A 15556-nucleotide genomic window follows, 5' to 3' on the forward strand; every position below is an offset into this window, starting at 1 on the left:
GTAACTCTTGTATTTAAAGTCTGCTTATAATGTTCAGTTTTCTATACTGTATAATAACACATTTTGTTATTCAATTTGTGCTGTATGGTAGCTTAAATACTGCAGTAGTGAGATACATGAACAGAGGAAGTCCCGACCCTGGGGATATTCAAGGCCAGGTTGGACCAAGCTCTGAGCAACCTGATTTGCTGTGAATGTTTCTCTTCATTGCAGAGGGTTCTTTCCAACTCTAACGATTCTGTAATTCTATTACGTGATTCTATATGGGCTAAGGGAAACTAACACAGTTTGAACTGCAATGTCTGCCTTTCCCAGACATTAGTTACACTGATATTGCTAGGTATATAGGTGAGTTTTGTTTATTTCCTGTCCCATTTGGGGCAGAAGTAAATCCACCATTCCTCAGTGAATGGGCACTGCTTTGCTGTATGTGGGTGCTATCCGCTGAGCTACATTTAGCTGAGATCTTTACAAAGCTCTTCACAGTGACATCCAGGAATGCCTTCTGGAATAATCTCTGTTAGTCTAACATGCTGCAGTGTGTACCAAGTAGTTTTAATTATTCCATCAAAGTGTGTTACGGTGTTTCTGTCTCTATCAAGTGTAATCTGCCATCAGGTTGTTAATTTGTCTAGGTTTATTAAAGCCTCTCACAGTCTTCTCCACATTTCATTTGTCTGAATAATTCTGTTATATGACCTTTTTTTTTTTTTTTAAACCTATTTTCTCATTCAGATAATATTTGTTGCCGTACTTTACTCATATATTCATTACAAGATTAATTGGAATCACATACTGGACTTTCAAGATTTTTATTTCCTCTGTTGTGCATGTGCATATATTTGTATATTAATTAGAGCTTATCAGGGTATAAATTACATAAGTTAGAAAAGGTGCCTCATTGCCAATGCAGATCATTAAAAATGGAGAACTTCTTTCCAAAATGTGTGAGAAAATAATCTATATTCTTTTAAAAGCCCAATCAGATCAGTTCCCAAACTCCTTCTTTATGAGAGTTAGTCAGATATTTCCTTTTCTCAGCTCTACATTTTCTATTCAATTGAAAGGTATTTATTTTTATAATGTCCCTTTTTACAGTGTATTTCACCTGAAGCATATTCTTACCTCATTTCATATGCAAGTTTCTAAAAGCCATGTATTATTTATAGGAGGGAATTGTAAGTAGAACGATCTCAAATAATTTCCCAACCTTTGCTGTGGGTACCTTTTTCAGCACTCCTTATGTCTGAAGCAAGATTTGAACTATAATAAAGTACTGAAATCTGACTTAAATAGAAGACTTCTATTACCCACGGGAGCTTCAAAGGTTTTCTAATAGTAAAAAAAATTCCTGCTATCGATCTGGTAGTTGGTTCCAGAAGCGTCCTTCAGGATAATTATCTTCCAGTAAGTTACAAAGAACTCATACAAATTGGTGGCAACACTGAACTCCCCGCAACTCTAAGCAAGGCTTTCTTGATGCTCCTTGCAAAAGATACTGGGCATGGATGTACCTCAGAGGGTGGAGAAAGATAAGGTAAGTCCCTCAGCAGCCTCCATCTTCTTTCCACATGCGTTCTCAGTGCATTGTAACTGCCAGCTATCCAGTGAAGTGTGAAGAGACCAAACGCATTTGCCAGCTTTGCCCTTCAAACCCACCACACCACACCTGATGTGGGGAAAGATGCCTCCTTGGGCTGGTGTGTCTCAGTGCCCTGCTCAGCACTGTCATGCTGTGGTGGCTGTGCCGAGCACACGTAGATGCTCCCAGCAATGTAAAATCACATTACTCAAAAGGAGTTAACACATTCATTTATTCTTTCCCTCATCTCATCTCTTAGCTAGGGGCAGCACAGGGTTTTTGTTAAACTCTGGGAAGAGAAGATAGCTTATAACAGCAAGGCTTTGATCTACTAGAATGAGATGTGTCCATGATGCTTCAGGACACATGGCAGCTGACAGATAGGACAGCAGGAGCATTTTTAGAGAAAGAAAGAGGAAAGAACAAGTCTTGAACCTAGTCACTGGCTGTAATTGAGGGAAACAAACAAACAAACAAACAAACAAATATTTTAAGATTGCTAATGAGATCTGCTATCTTTTGTTTATTTAGAGGAAGGTTTGAAACAAAGGCATTACAATTCAGCCTAAGCAGTGTATGCATATTGTGCAGGGTATGAAGGATTTATTATTATTATTATTTTTTTAATAAGGAAAGCCTACCTTGAACAACTTAGCTTGGTAAACCTTCACTTGAGAGATTTGAACCACATCCAATTCCCTTCATGCTCACCTCTCCCACTGTAAGAGAATGTTAAGCAAGTCCAAAAGTTTCCAACCTGCCCTTTCAAAATCGGATTATTTGCAAATCAAACTGCGCTGCAATTTATTTTGAAAGGAAATTTACCCTTCTCATCAACCTGGTAGCATTTACACAATGTGAAGTATGTAGATACACATGCAAAGAGAGAGATAGCCATTGTAAATCATTACCCTGGCAGTGATCCAAGGTCTCACAGGGATTCAGCTCTTGCACTGATAGAGCAGATATAAACTTTACATAGAATTAATCCAAGACAGTTACAATAATACATCTATGCAAGTTTTGTGAAAATTGCTTTTTTTTTCCTGGGAATATTTGAAAATTATCTTGTAACATATATACAGAGATAATACATGATCATACAAATAATAGAGAGAACTTTGAAGAGGTTGTATCAGTAATCATTTACGAACTCCAACTGACACATACTCTAATAGAAAATCTTGGGGAGGTAGAAATGGAAGAATATAATAAGAAAAGATCTCACGACACTTTCTTTCAACTTAATCTTATTTATGTTAAGTGAATTTTAAAGACTACTACAAAATTAGCATCACTGTAAAAAAGCAATAAATACTTTTTCTCCTAGTTTTTTGCCAGAGTTAAGACTAGATATACAGACACATGCTCCATTGGTGATGTGATTTTATCAGATCGTTTTTTAGAAGACTTTTTTCAAACTGATCAGAATTACTGAGACATGTCAGAGAAGGTTTGTTGCCATAAATAAGCCCTTAATAATATTTCACAGCTGATTATTTTGTGAATTAATTTGTCCTTGAATGAAAGAAGAGGATCAGTGGGACCCTTGTATGTGTCTGGGCACAGCAAAGAAGCAGTAATCACCTGGTGAGAGCACTGGAAAAACAGAGAAGGAAGAATGAAGAGGAAGAAGAGACAGGAATTACCCATCAGAGACAACTGGCATACCCCAGACTGTCTGCTGGCTTAAGAGACAACCTTCTCTTCTCTTTGAAATATAGACTGCCTCTGCTCAAGTTCCCTGCTTTAGAGTGAAGGTAGTTACCTCACATTTATGCAGCTCTTGCAGTCGTAGCCCCTGAGCATGTCCTGACCCAGCAATTCTCTTTAAACCTGAAAAAGGTCAGGCCCTAGCTCCTTCAGTCTTTATTATTAAAAGCTTCCTGTATGGTTTACTGGAGAAAAAGAGGCAGTGACCTTACATTTAATCTCATCAAAGTCTCTGTGCTGTGACTTACTTAAAAGACTCCTTATGCAGCATAGCTTTAGCCAAGGAGTCTTTTGCCAGACAACGTTATTTTTAAAGCAGTGCAAAATATCCCTTTGCAGCAGACTCCAACTGCTGACTAAGCAGACTCTTCACTGCCTGCAGAAAAGAGACCGAGAGAGCACTGAGGGAAAATGCCTATAGACAAATCCATCCCACATGCATGCAAAACCCAGTGGAAATCAGTTGTGAGGCTGTGTGGCTTGTATAGCGATACATGTGATTTATGGCAAGGCAAAAGACTTGCAGAATTCCCTCTGTTTGGTGTTTTATTTTTTAATGCTTCAGCTTGTACAAAGTTAATTTTCTACTAATGAAGTAAAATAGAGGAGTAATTAACTCCTGAGCTTGTGCATATATTTCCCCCACATGCTATTCATGGATTTCTAGAGTGCACAGGACTTCCTCTTTTACTCATTTTTTGAATTTCTCTATTTAAAATGCAGCAGACATATGAAATGTTTCTGCTGTGAAATCTGCACCCACAGTCTGATAAATCTCTTGTCACATTTGCTCTGCTTTGTGCTTGGAAAGACTTTGCTTTTTTATGTTTATACAATTCTCTGGTGTTTTTTTTTTTTTTTGTGTGTGTGTGGCACTCTCTGAATAGGGATGAGTCCACTGATGAGGATGGTTTCTTCCTGTTCTGCATTTGGCTTTTCTCCACAGGGCTTAGGTGGAGCTGGATGATGCATGAAAAGTCCATGGACTCCCTCAGTAAAGCCCCTCCTTGATCGTTTCCAGGGAAAAGAGGCACTGCATCATTCACCTCTTCTTAGGAAAACTCCTTAAGCCAAGTTATTATTTCTAAAGAGGAAATGTCACTGGGGGTGTTTAAGGTTGGATGGGTCTCAGGGCAGACATATCTAGTGAGTGGCAACCCTGCCTATGGTGGGGAATTGGAACTAGATGGTCTTTAAAGTCCCTTCCAATACATTCTATGATTCTGCATTTCTATGAAGTAATGGGTAAAAAAATGTGGTCTTTTACCAAGTACAAAACAACAGGTTCTGTTTCTTATAATTATCTTGGAGAGATAGCATCACCTCTCCATAGTCTGTGTAAAGGAAAGAAATGCTGCTTACTGTGGTTACCAATCAGTTCATACATTGTGAGGCTAAATCATGGCTGTTTGGCCTTGCACAGCCCCACTCTTAGTGAGAAACGTGCATACAAGGAGGCTTGGCTCACCTTGCTGCTCGGCTGGCTCTCCCAAGAGCAGGACTCGGTCTCCTGTGGCATGACACCCCGGGAGAAGGAGTGGTCACCCAGACAGGTCTGGCACATGGGAGCGTCCAGCTCCGCATCCGCTGGCGGCATGTGCATCACAGTGGGTCCTGGGTATTTGAGGCTAGTATTTGGGTGCTTTTCCACGCTGACCATTGGGCTTTTAATCCACCTCCGTACCTGTTGAGAGAGAAAGAGATTACAGACTCCTGTTGCATGCTTTATGGCAGCAGCTAGTATAGAGCAGCAGGGGTTCTCATTTGGATAAAGGCATAGAATTGAGAAAATAATCAGATACCATGATGGGGTCAGATACTATGTAGACTTTGGTCTGTGAATACCATAGGACCCTTTTATGCTAAAATTACTTGCTGCCTTGAGCAAGTCTGACATCAGTTTATTTACAGCACCAGCTTTCTGGACTTAATAAAGATATTAAAATATAGGGTAGACTACCGAGAAGAGGAAGATAGCTACCCAAAGTGAGTACTCCCAGCCTACACTGTTCAATTCTTCTTGTTGACAGAAGGCAGTGAGTTTTTGCAGGTATGCAAGAACAATCACGTAAGTTTACTGCAGTCCCTTTTCAACAGCAGTATCTTTTGTTCATCTCTGACTTAACGTATTTTCTCAGCCTTCTCTGTGCCTGCTGTCACCACATTTGAGGTCATTATCTCCCTCTGACTCACTCTGGAGTTTGACATTGGCCCCTGCAAGCCTCCTGCCCTGCATTTCCCTTTCCCCACTGCTCCCTGTGTGGAACGTTTTGCGCTGTATAAGGAGGGTCTGACTGTTCTCAGAGTGCCACATAAGCCCTGTGCACATTGTCTGCTGGTCTTTCACTTCTCCCACTGTCTCTTCTATGCCATGGGAGTCGAACATGCTGGGCTTTCTGAGTGATAAGACAGAGACTCTCTTGAGGAAGTGGAAGAGACACTTCTCTTGTGGAAGCAAAGAGACAGCCACATGTTTCCTGTTACATTTACACTCAATCTGTTCAAAGCACAGTTGACAAATATACATTTATCTCTGCTCCTATTTACTCTGCCTTTTGGACTTAGGAAATGGGAGCACATGAGGACACATGCTCATGGACTGCATGCTAGAGCAGCCTCCTGTTTGCTTTGCAGCTTGAAACCTCGGCACATGGGAGAAAGGCAGTGTGGCTCTGCCTCACCCTGGGCTCTCATGGCTTCCTGTGAGGGAAAGCCAGGAAAAGCAGTTGGCCTCATGCTTCATTAGGAGGTGATGTTTGCCATTAGAGGATGCCTTACATCAGGAAAATAAACATTTCACGTTACATTAGTCATGATTGCCAAGTGTTTGATTAGCAGTGGAAGTCTCTGTCACAGCCACTGGTTACCATGATCACTTCTGATAAACAAACAGAGTGAAACGTATCTAACCAGCCTTCTTCTGGTGACTCCACAGTGAGTGATATACCCGCAGCTGCCCTGCTATGCTTTTTTGACGGAAATCTCAAGGCTGGGAACATTTTCCTTTCCTCTCTATGGAAACCAAGCAAATAGATGTCCTTCTGTGGGCAAACGTGCCTCTACTCACTGCATTCTCCATCTGCCTTTTCTGCTGATGTCTGTATGGACTGTATCAGCCCCAAACTCTGTGCTCTGGAGCATCTCTACAACCTCAGCCCCCCATCCGCCCATCACAGCTATTGGATGCAATGGATGGCAGGTCATGCTTTGGTAACATATTTTGTGGAATTTAAATCCAAATGCTTAAAGTTCTGTGGAATCATTTTTCCAGGATGTTAAAACCAATCTGTGGGTTCTATTGAAATCTTCTTCTTTCATAATTTCTAAATTAAATAATAGTGCTGATAGATTGTTTGCTTGCTATTTTCCTTATCCAGACTTTTTTGTTCATGTCAATGGGTTGAAGTTGCAGGGATTAGGAGTTATTTTTTTCAGATTTTGTTTAAATAAACACATTTTGAAACTCATCTTTCAACTCTTGCAGGTTTTAACCACATTTATTTTGCCAACTATAATTGTTTATATACGGTTGTTAAGCACATCATTAAATATATTACTCTCCCCAAGTAAATTCATGGCTGTGTGTCTTGATCAAATTCCAGAACTTGATATTTTGAAAAGAAGAACTATGTTTCTGATTAAAAAAGAAAAAAAAAAATTGATTTTCCAGTGTAGTCAGTGTAGGTTTATAACACGAAGCATTCAATGCATTGAATGTAATTTTGAAAGGAGTAAATAAGCGTTCATTTTGATTTTTAAAGTTACGCCCAGTGATGTTAAGTGTTTTCTGACCTGGATCTGCCTTTCTTCCACAGCATCCTGCATCTTAGGTCATATATTTAAGGTGGAAGCAACAAGCATGTGTAAAAGAAGACAAAGAGCATAGAGGAGGCTGTGTTTCCACATTGTACAGGGTACAGGTTCAGTTTTCCTCAAAATTTAAGGGACATGGACCAGTATTTTGTTCATGACTGCTTGATTGCATATAGCATCAACCCAGGCAGGAATTCTACTGCAAATTGTTGAAGTTTGAGGTTTCCTTAGTCTGAATGATGTTTGATTTTATGTTTTCAATTTCATGACTTCTGCGGTACACAGTTTTTCACTAATTTCTGTCACAGTGTTATCTGCTGTGTCACTATCTTGTGTTTCCACTTACAAATCTCTAGTGTGCCTGTGTATTGGGAAGCATTCAAAATGTGACCTGTGTACTCCTGATACAGCAACTGTTGTCTGTTTCAAGTGATCTAGTAGCTATTCCTTTTAATGGCAATGAAATATACATTTTAGTGGCATAATGGTCATAAGTTAAAAATTACTGATGAGTGCTCTTGCTTGTGTAGATGGTGATGAGAGAAAATAACAGAGCGTGGATTTTATCAAGCCGCATGCAACCTAGTGTAGGTGGCATCTTCTGACTGCAGCATCAGCCATCTCCTGGGATAGCTCAGAGTGAATGCTAAATGATTTCTCTTGCTGTTGTTTTTTGCAGGCTGACTCCTGGTTTTAACTCAAATTTGCACCTTTTTCTCTGAATGACTTTTTGCTGCTTAAAAATGTATTAAATTGATGTTTAAATGTGTTGCCTTTATAATGAAAGATGAAAAAGAAGTATTATTACACTCATTGGTCTGGTCATATTGTTGCATTAAATACAACAGGGTTTGGAAGAAACTAAGGTGAGAAAATTTCTGCAGGAGCCAGCTTTGAGTCTGAATAGATTAGCAGGATTTTTTTAATACTTGGAAGAAGTTCAATTAGGTTAGTCCTTCCAAAGTTCAAATGCACCTGCAGAGAAGAGATTTAATTATGTTTCTCATTTGTTGAACTGGGCAACGTTCATGCTCACAGACCTTCAGCCACATTCACTCACTCTGTGGTGGTGCATTGATCTGGCAAAACTCAGCAAAGCATCAAACCTGTGCTCTGCACCTCCTGGTGAGATGCAGGCCTGGGGATGAGCTGGCTGAGTACCTGTGGTTGTTACGTTTAGGCCTGGTCTACACAGATATGTTAATGTTTGTTGACCTAAATATGAATTAGTTAATTACACAGCAAAGCATTGTGTAGATGGTTTGTTCCAGCGTTAACACAGACTAAATGTAGCCATTTACTTCATTTATCTAGCTTAAAATATCTGTTCTCATTCAGAATTAAAAGCTCCATGAGGACCTTAATAACATTTTATTAATCTTCTCTCGTGTCATATCTTCGGCTGATTCAGACTAATGTCCTTCAGCATCCCTCTGCAGACAAACTCTTTGTTTGGCTTTTAAATATCACAGAAAATGCAAACGTGCACAGAAGAGAACGATAATAGCTACCAGTACTCAGACTGAAGAACCGTAGATTCACGACTGACTTTGACACATATGCCCATCCAAAATCACTGAAAATGTTGACTTGAAACTGGAAGCACGAATTGGCAGCACCTCCATTTAGCCTGGCCAAAAGCAAGCTCCTGAAGAAAAACAACTTCCCTGAGTTTAGCTCTGCATGTCTCAGGTTTCTATTGAGGTTTGTGGATTATATATTACTTCTCAGAGTGACTCAGTTAAGTTTATTGAAAGGTTATGAATACATGTTAGTCATTCAATTTGAAGTCTACATTATAAGTTTTTGTCTAGCTTTAACCTTATTAGACCTCAAAGATTTTTATGTATTTAATATTTATATTTACACTAGACAAGAGTCTTACATCTATTGATCTCTATTTGACTTGGGCTATCTTAAATGTCAACAAAGATTTCAAAGTGCAAAACTTCCTTTGAGTTCCCACATGAAACCTTCAACACTAAATTACATGCACAAAAAAACCAACATGCTTTTGAAGAAATTTCTAACAATTGCTTCCCTAAATGGCAAAGACAGGAAGATTAGCAAGAAGTGGGCAGTAGTTTGTTATTTGGGACACTGTATGATGCTCAGATGCCACAGAGCTAGTTGCATAATTCTTCATGGCAATGTAAGGTGTATTTGACTATTTAAAGGCTTTTTTTTTTTTTTTTTTTTCTTAACATGGTATCTGAATACTAGTAAATAAACTAGAGCCTGCTCCCAATTACAGGAAGCAATTCTGTTCTGAACTGCTTCAGAAGATTTCTGTATTTTCATTTAAAAGGCAAAGCTCTTTAAACCCTCCAGGCAACTTTATCCACCATTACAGTGTATAAGCAGCTGGCTGAAATAATCAAAATAGAACTGAGTGGAACAGAAAAGTGCTCCCATTTTCTTGGGCTCCTTCTTGACTGCAGCTTTGTTACTTCTTTTTTACATCAAAAACTCACATCCGCTAGAAATGACTTCTACTATATGTCTATAGTAGAGCACCCAGCAGCTTCTGGTTAAGCTATAATTGTGTTTACGAGATTCACTGTTCCCACAGTAATCCTTTGAACATGCAGCTTCCTAGGTCTGTGCAGATGTTTTTGAGTCTCCTTTGCTGGTAGCATGAAAAACCTTAGCAGACAGTCAAAGCTGTTCACTATTACTTTTTTTCTTGCAGTAAAAAAAATTGATGATATTTTTGCCTATTCTTTCAAGAGAAGTGAGTTCAAAAGAGTGTTGCACGCTCTTCTGGGATGTAGTCATCTGTCACTAATCTAGACTAATCTGTCACTAGATTGAAATATGGCTGTTTTTGTCATAAATAAGAGAGTTACCTAAAATAGTCTTTTCCCAGCTGTGGCCTATAATATTGCTGAAAAGTGCACAAGTATTAAAAAGAAAAAAAAAGCTCTTTATTTCCTGAATCTTGTTTGCTCTAGTTTCTGTTTGCATTACTTGTTAAAAACACGATATCCAGCATTGATAATCGCTCAGACTAGAAAATTGCCAGATGTGATTAAATGAGATTTGCCAAGTTCCAACTTGAGTTGGAAAAACTAGTTTTTTCCACTCATGGCTTTTCCTCTTACGTAATAGCAAACAGATACAGCTTTTAACTTCATGTGGCTCTATTGTCAATGGCGTCAGTCAACTCAGCACAGTTTGTTCTTTAATCAGGTATTCATAAACCAGTCCTGATCACTTTAATAATGAGCAGTATTTTCCACAAAAGAAACACCAGTCTGCTCTCTGGGGGCTGCTACTGGTGCAGATGTGGCTTTGGCTGGAGTGAAGCAACTGCCAGTGGCACCCGGGCATCCTCACTTCTTGGATCTGGGAGCTCTGGAAAGGTCATTGATTTCACGCTAATTTTGGACTATCTTGCTGACTTCCCAGCTGAAGGCTTGAGTCTCAGTGGTGCCAGAAAGGAAAAGACCTTGTGCAGAGACCTATCATCTTGCAAGATTAGGCCTGAATGTGAGGATCACTAAATCCTAGTGCCTGCTGCAGACTTCTGATTTTAGTAGGATTTAGGAATGTGAATAAATATATTCCAGAGAAGAAATTTTATAGGCCATTGAAGAATGTAAAATTTCAAACACTTACTAAATACTAGGGGTAAGCGATTCTGGAATGGGTTAATAGAAACTGCTGAAATCCACTAGGCGGTCCAGTAAGTACCAGCCAGTTCTCAGTGAAACATCACACCTGTCAACACAACAAGTATCATGTTTTATCTGACTGCCTGTGCTACCAGATGCTCCTTACGACAACATTTTCTTCATCTGAAATTTTGGGTGGACTTTTTTCCCATTTTTGTGCAGGACTGGAATAAACAACTCAGTGTGTGTTTGAACTCTTCTGTATTTACATTTCCATTTTTCATAAATGTCCCCGATTGCATCAGTTCATAAGTTTTTATGGCTCACAGTCAGCTACTATTTAGTCTACATGTTGCCCTGCAAAGTCTCTGGGTATCCATTCCCTACCAGACAGTATCAAATTCCTTAGCTGTGATCTAGGTCTGTGCATGTGCATGTGTTTGCTCTAGTTTTGCCTCCGAGAGATATCAAATGCACTTTTCTCCTTCTCTGATTGCAGTTCACCTGATCCGTTCTTTCCTCTTCTTGCATTATCTAATTGCACCTTGAACCAAGATCTGAATTTTCATCCATTATGTAAACTGCAGGTGGACGCAGAGCTCTCGGAACTATCTCCCAGCAGCCTTGGGGGCGACCGTCAGGAAACCTATTTAAATTACAATTAGGGAGATTATGGCATGAAAAGCTCCATTGTTTAAACTGTATGCAGTCATCCACTTAAATGGAAAGTGGTAAACGAGAGGCAGGCTGATTAATGCCCAGGCTGAGATATATCACTACTCTCTAGCTGGCTTCAACATTTAATTTGTCATGTCCCCTAGGAAGTGCAGCACAGCAAAAAAATCAGTTTGTCGAATCACCTCAAGCTATTTTCTTCCCTCTGGAGCCCTGAAATATGTCACTTTGTTGATTAATAATCACATTGCATTTTATAAGGGAAAGTGAAGGGCAACTCTCTGCTTAGTCATCATTTGCCACTCTGCAAGCCAAAAATATGCTTGCTAAAAGCAGGCTGATGCCAAATAACAGAGTGCATTGCTTCCACTTTGGCCTAGATGGACGTGGCCTGGATTCACAGAGTTCAGCCATCCAAATGTGACAGGAGAAAGGCTGCCTGCATGCAAAGGAAATCCTGGGAAGGATGAACAGTCATGGATCAGGATAGCAAGATATAGGGAATTATGATGATGTTTACATGGATGCCAGTACGCTTCGGTCACCAGCAGGACAAGGCAGTATAATTCCAGCTGGCATGTTTCCTCTGAGCCGTCGGGAAAAACGTGCCAGTTTCCTGGGGTTTGCTTTCTCCTTCCATCCTTCTCTTCCTTTGCTGTTTTATCATAAATTCTTCATTACCTCACTGTGGAGAGCCTCCACCTTTGTGGTTGCCTGTAGATATTACTCCCGTAAATATCACAAAGAAGAGCACATGACTGTGTATGTGGTGGTTTTGAGAGGAAGTCCTTCATGATCATCCTGGCATCTCAGTAACTACTTCAGTCATAAAGGCTGAATTAGAGGATTGACCTGTTTTAGTTCCTTTTCTTTGAACTGTCAGGTATAACAATCTTGTAAAGTCTCCATCTGCCTACATGGATTTATGCCATATAGCCATTGGGCAAGCCAGTTTATCCGAAGTGTCCATTGCTATACAGAGCTCAATACCCTTCAGCTCATGTCTGCATATTTCCTTCCATGGAAGCCAGCACGCAGGGAGGATGACACATTTGTCACAGCATGACAGGAACTGGGATATATACCTGGGTGAGAGGGCTTGTTCTCCATATCCAAGTATACACCTTTGGTACATGCTGAGGGTTTGACCTGTCCTGTGCCATATCTTTGTTCATGTTCATTGTGTAAACATCTCAGGCTTTTGTCATGGTTTTTAATCAGCATTTCATTGCTATTTGCACGCACACCCACTTTCCCACACCAGAATATTTCACTTGCTGTAACAGCATCTGACAGAAATCAAATTCGGAGGAAACATAGTAAATGCTTCTATATTTTTTGTCATCAAAGTTAACATTTGAAGTAAATAAGGCATATTTTTACAACCTTAGGTGTGAACAACATGTCTCAAGTCAGCTAAGGTGAGATTCTTAGAAAATTATGTCAGCGAGTGACTGCAGACAGGCACCAATCCCAAAAGATGTTGAGTACCAATGTGACTTGAGAAATGTGAGCTCCTCTAAGCATGTGTTTAAGTGTTCCTGCTGAACAAGTTGAATACATGAAAGACAAGGCATGAAGAGCAGCAGGAGGCTTTGGTACACCAATAATATCAGTAACAAGGATAGAAACAGTAAAAGCACACAGACAACTGCCTGTCTGATTTTCCTGTTCCACTCAATAGGAAAGTTCTTGCCAGCTCAAATGGTGCAGGAGAAAGTCTGTAATGCTCACATTTCACATTAATTGCTAAATTGACTTTTGCTCTGTCCTCTTATTGAATAGTTGATTTGTTTGCAATGTGGCACAAAGAAATTTATACAACTGAACATGCACCACTTAGGATTTTCCGCTCTTCCTTCCTTCTCTGCTGTCCTTGATAACAATCGTTAGCCTCATGGGATTATTTTCTTTGTGAATAAATAAACAACTGATGTGTTGGAATCAGGTAAGAGTTCTTGGATCAGTTGTAAGCACTGATGGCACTTGTTTCTACAGGACATAACACAATAGATTCATTGTCCACATTGATGTATAAACACCCTCTCTCTGCACATTATGTCAAAGAGGAAAACAAAACAAAATGGGGTTTATTGTGTATTTACAAATCTAATCATTCCAGGCTACCAAGTTTAAAAATGCTTTTCATCTAGATGAAATAAAAACAAGATGAACAATACACCCCAAAATTCTATTCAAACCACTCAAGACTTCTTATTCGTACCTTCTCTTCTCTATTTTAACTTCAGTAAACCTAGGCAATGTTTATTTTAATTCCTGCACTGATAAACACCACATCCCATGTCTATCAGTCAAAGTATCAAAGCAGTTTTGCAAGCTTCAGTAATCTTCTAAGTCATATATAGGGGCAGGGGATGCAAGTTCAGAAGAGGAAGGGCTGCAAAGGTAAAAGCATGAAAACAAGCCAGAGGAAAACAAAAATATCTCACTGTATTTTTTCTCTTTTAAATACATTCCTCCAGTTTCCTCATACAACAACTGTTTAGCATCCTTCAGTAGTCTAGGCTGAAATATACAGCACTGTAAAACTTAGCTCAGTATAAGAATAATGGCTGCAGTGGCAGAGCACAATAAATACTGGATGCAGTACCAAGTCCCATTCAGTAATCATGCTTAGCTATTCAGTCAAGAGTATCATGCTTTTCAGAATAGTGAAGCACATTCTGCATGGCCATAATTTAACAACTTTGTTATTCGTAATTTACATCTGACACTTCACTTTGCTTAACTTATATTTAATTGGGCAGAAGTTGACTGATATGACTTCTTATTCTATATTTCATACCATCCTAATTTTTTGTAGATCTTAATGGCAGCCAGGATAATTTGATGAGCTGTTTTGGGATACCTAGTCCCAGCCCTGAAAGATAAACATTTCAAAGTATCCACAGAGCTGCAAGGAAAACTGTGTGTCACAGGAAGCTGCAATGTATCTGTGACAGCTGCAGGTGGGAGATGTCCGTGTTTGACACAGATTGACTCCCTTGCCAGATAAAGCTGGGCTGAGACTTGGCAGCTGGGACCCAGACAGGCTCTCCTGTGCTATGCTCATGGAGGCAGGTGGCTTCACTCCCGCCAGTGAGCTCTGGGGTGGCCTTTTTCACTGGCAGACCTGTGTGTAACACAGACAGGCTTTCTTCTTTCTTTCCTGAGTCAAAGGAGCCATGTTTACCCACAGATATATATGCCAGGAAAACACCCACTATTTCTCCTCCAAGCTCTTTCTAGTGGTTGAGCTGCCCTTGCTTTCGAGTTGCTGAGAATAGTGTTCAAGCTGAAACAGAAAGTCCTAAGCAATCAAATTAGCCATTTTAAAATGACACTGACAGATGCCTGAACAGCAGCATGTGAGGAACCAGCTCCTTTAAATCAGCTTTTAAAATATCATTTTATTCTGAGATACACAAGAACTGCCTTAAACTACTATCGTCAGTGGGGATTTAGGCTAACCTGTGATAAAGAAGATTTTATAATGAGAGGGTTTTGGCAAATATGTCCAGTGCCAAATGTAATCGGTTCTTTTAAGATTGTTCATTGATTTTTCTTTTTAATTTTTTCCCAGCAGAGATGATCAAAATGAGCTTACGGGAAGCAATACTATTTGATACACACTGTGTCACTTTAGGAAAACACATGGTTGTGAATCATTTGGAAAGAAAGCATGCATATTCCTCTAACAATTGCATGGAGTGAAAGTAAAACTCCTAAATACTAACTACAAGAGACTTTTGTCGGTTAACTGCTCAAAACTTTCTGGGCACGATATTTTTTTTAAGATAAGCAATGAAATCTAGCTCAGCTCAGTCCATCTGCAAGATGCACCTGAGTTTTATGGCTTTTTCTGCTCCCAACGATGCATGTGACATTTATTTTTAGTCGTGTTAGGATAAAACTATTATTTTCCAGTTACTTTTCAGTCTTATCTGAAATTTGTTTGATTTTTTACCAAGTTTCCCTTTTTCTCTTTGGAGACTAGTTGCCTCCATCCACTTGACGAATGGGTCTTAGAGACTCTATTGGAGAGTGAGAAATGACTGTGCTTCAAAAACGAAACAAAAAATACAAGAACAAACAAATGTGAAACCTCTTCCCATTGCAATTTTCTTCACCTATAAAACTACAGCTGTTTCAATTT

This window comes from Centrocercus urophasianus, unplaced genomic scaffold (assembly GCF_019232065.1).
Source record: "Centrocercus urophasianus isolate 14NV4802_14NV808 unplaced genomic scaffold, USGS_Curo_1.0 seq_10, whole genome shotgun sequence".
Taxonomy (NCBI): domain Eukaryota; kingdom Metazoa; phylum Chordata; class Aves; order Galliformes; family Phasianidae; genus Centrocercus; species Centrocercus urophasianus.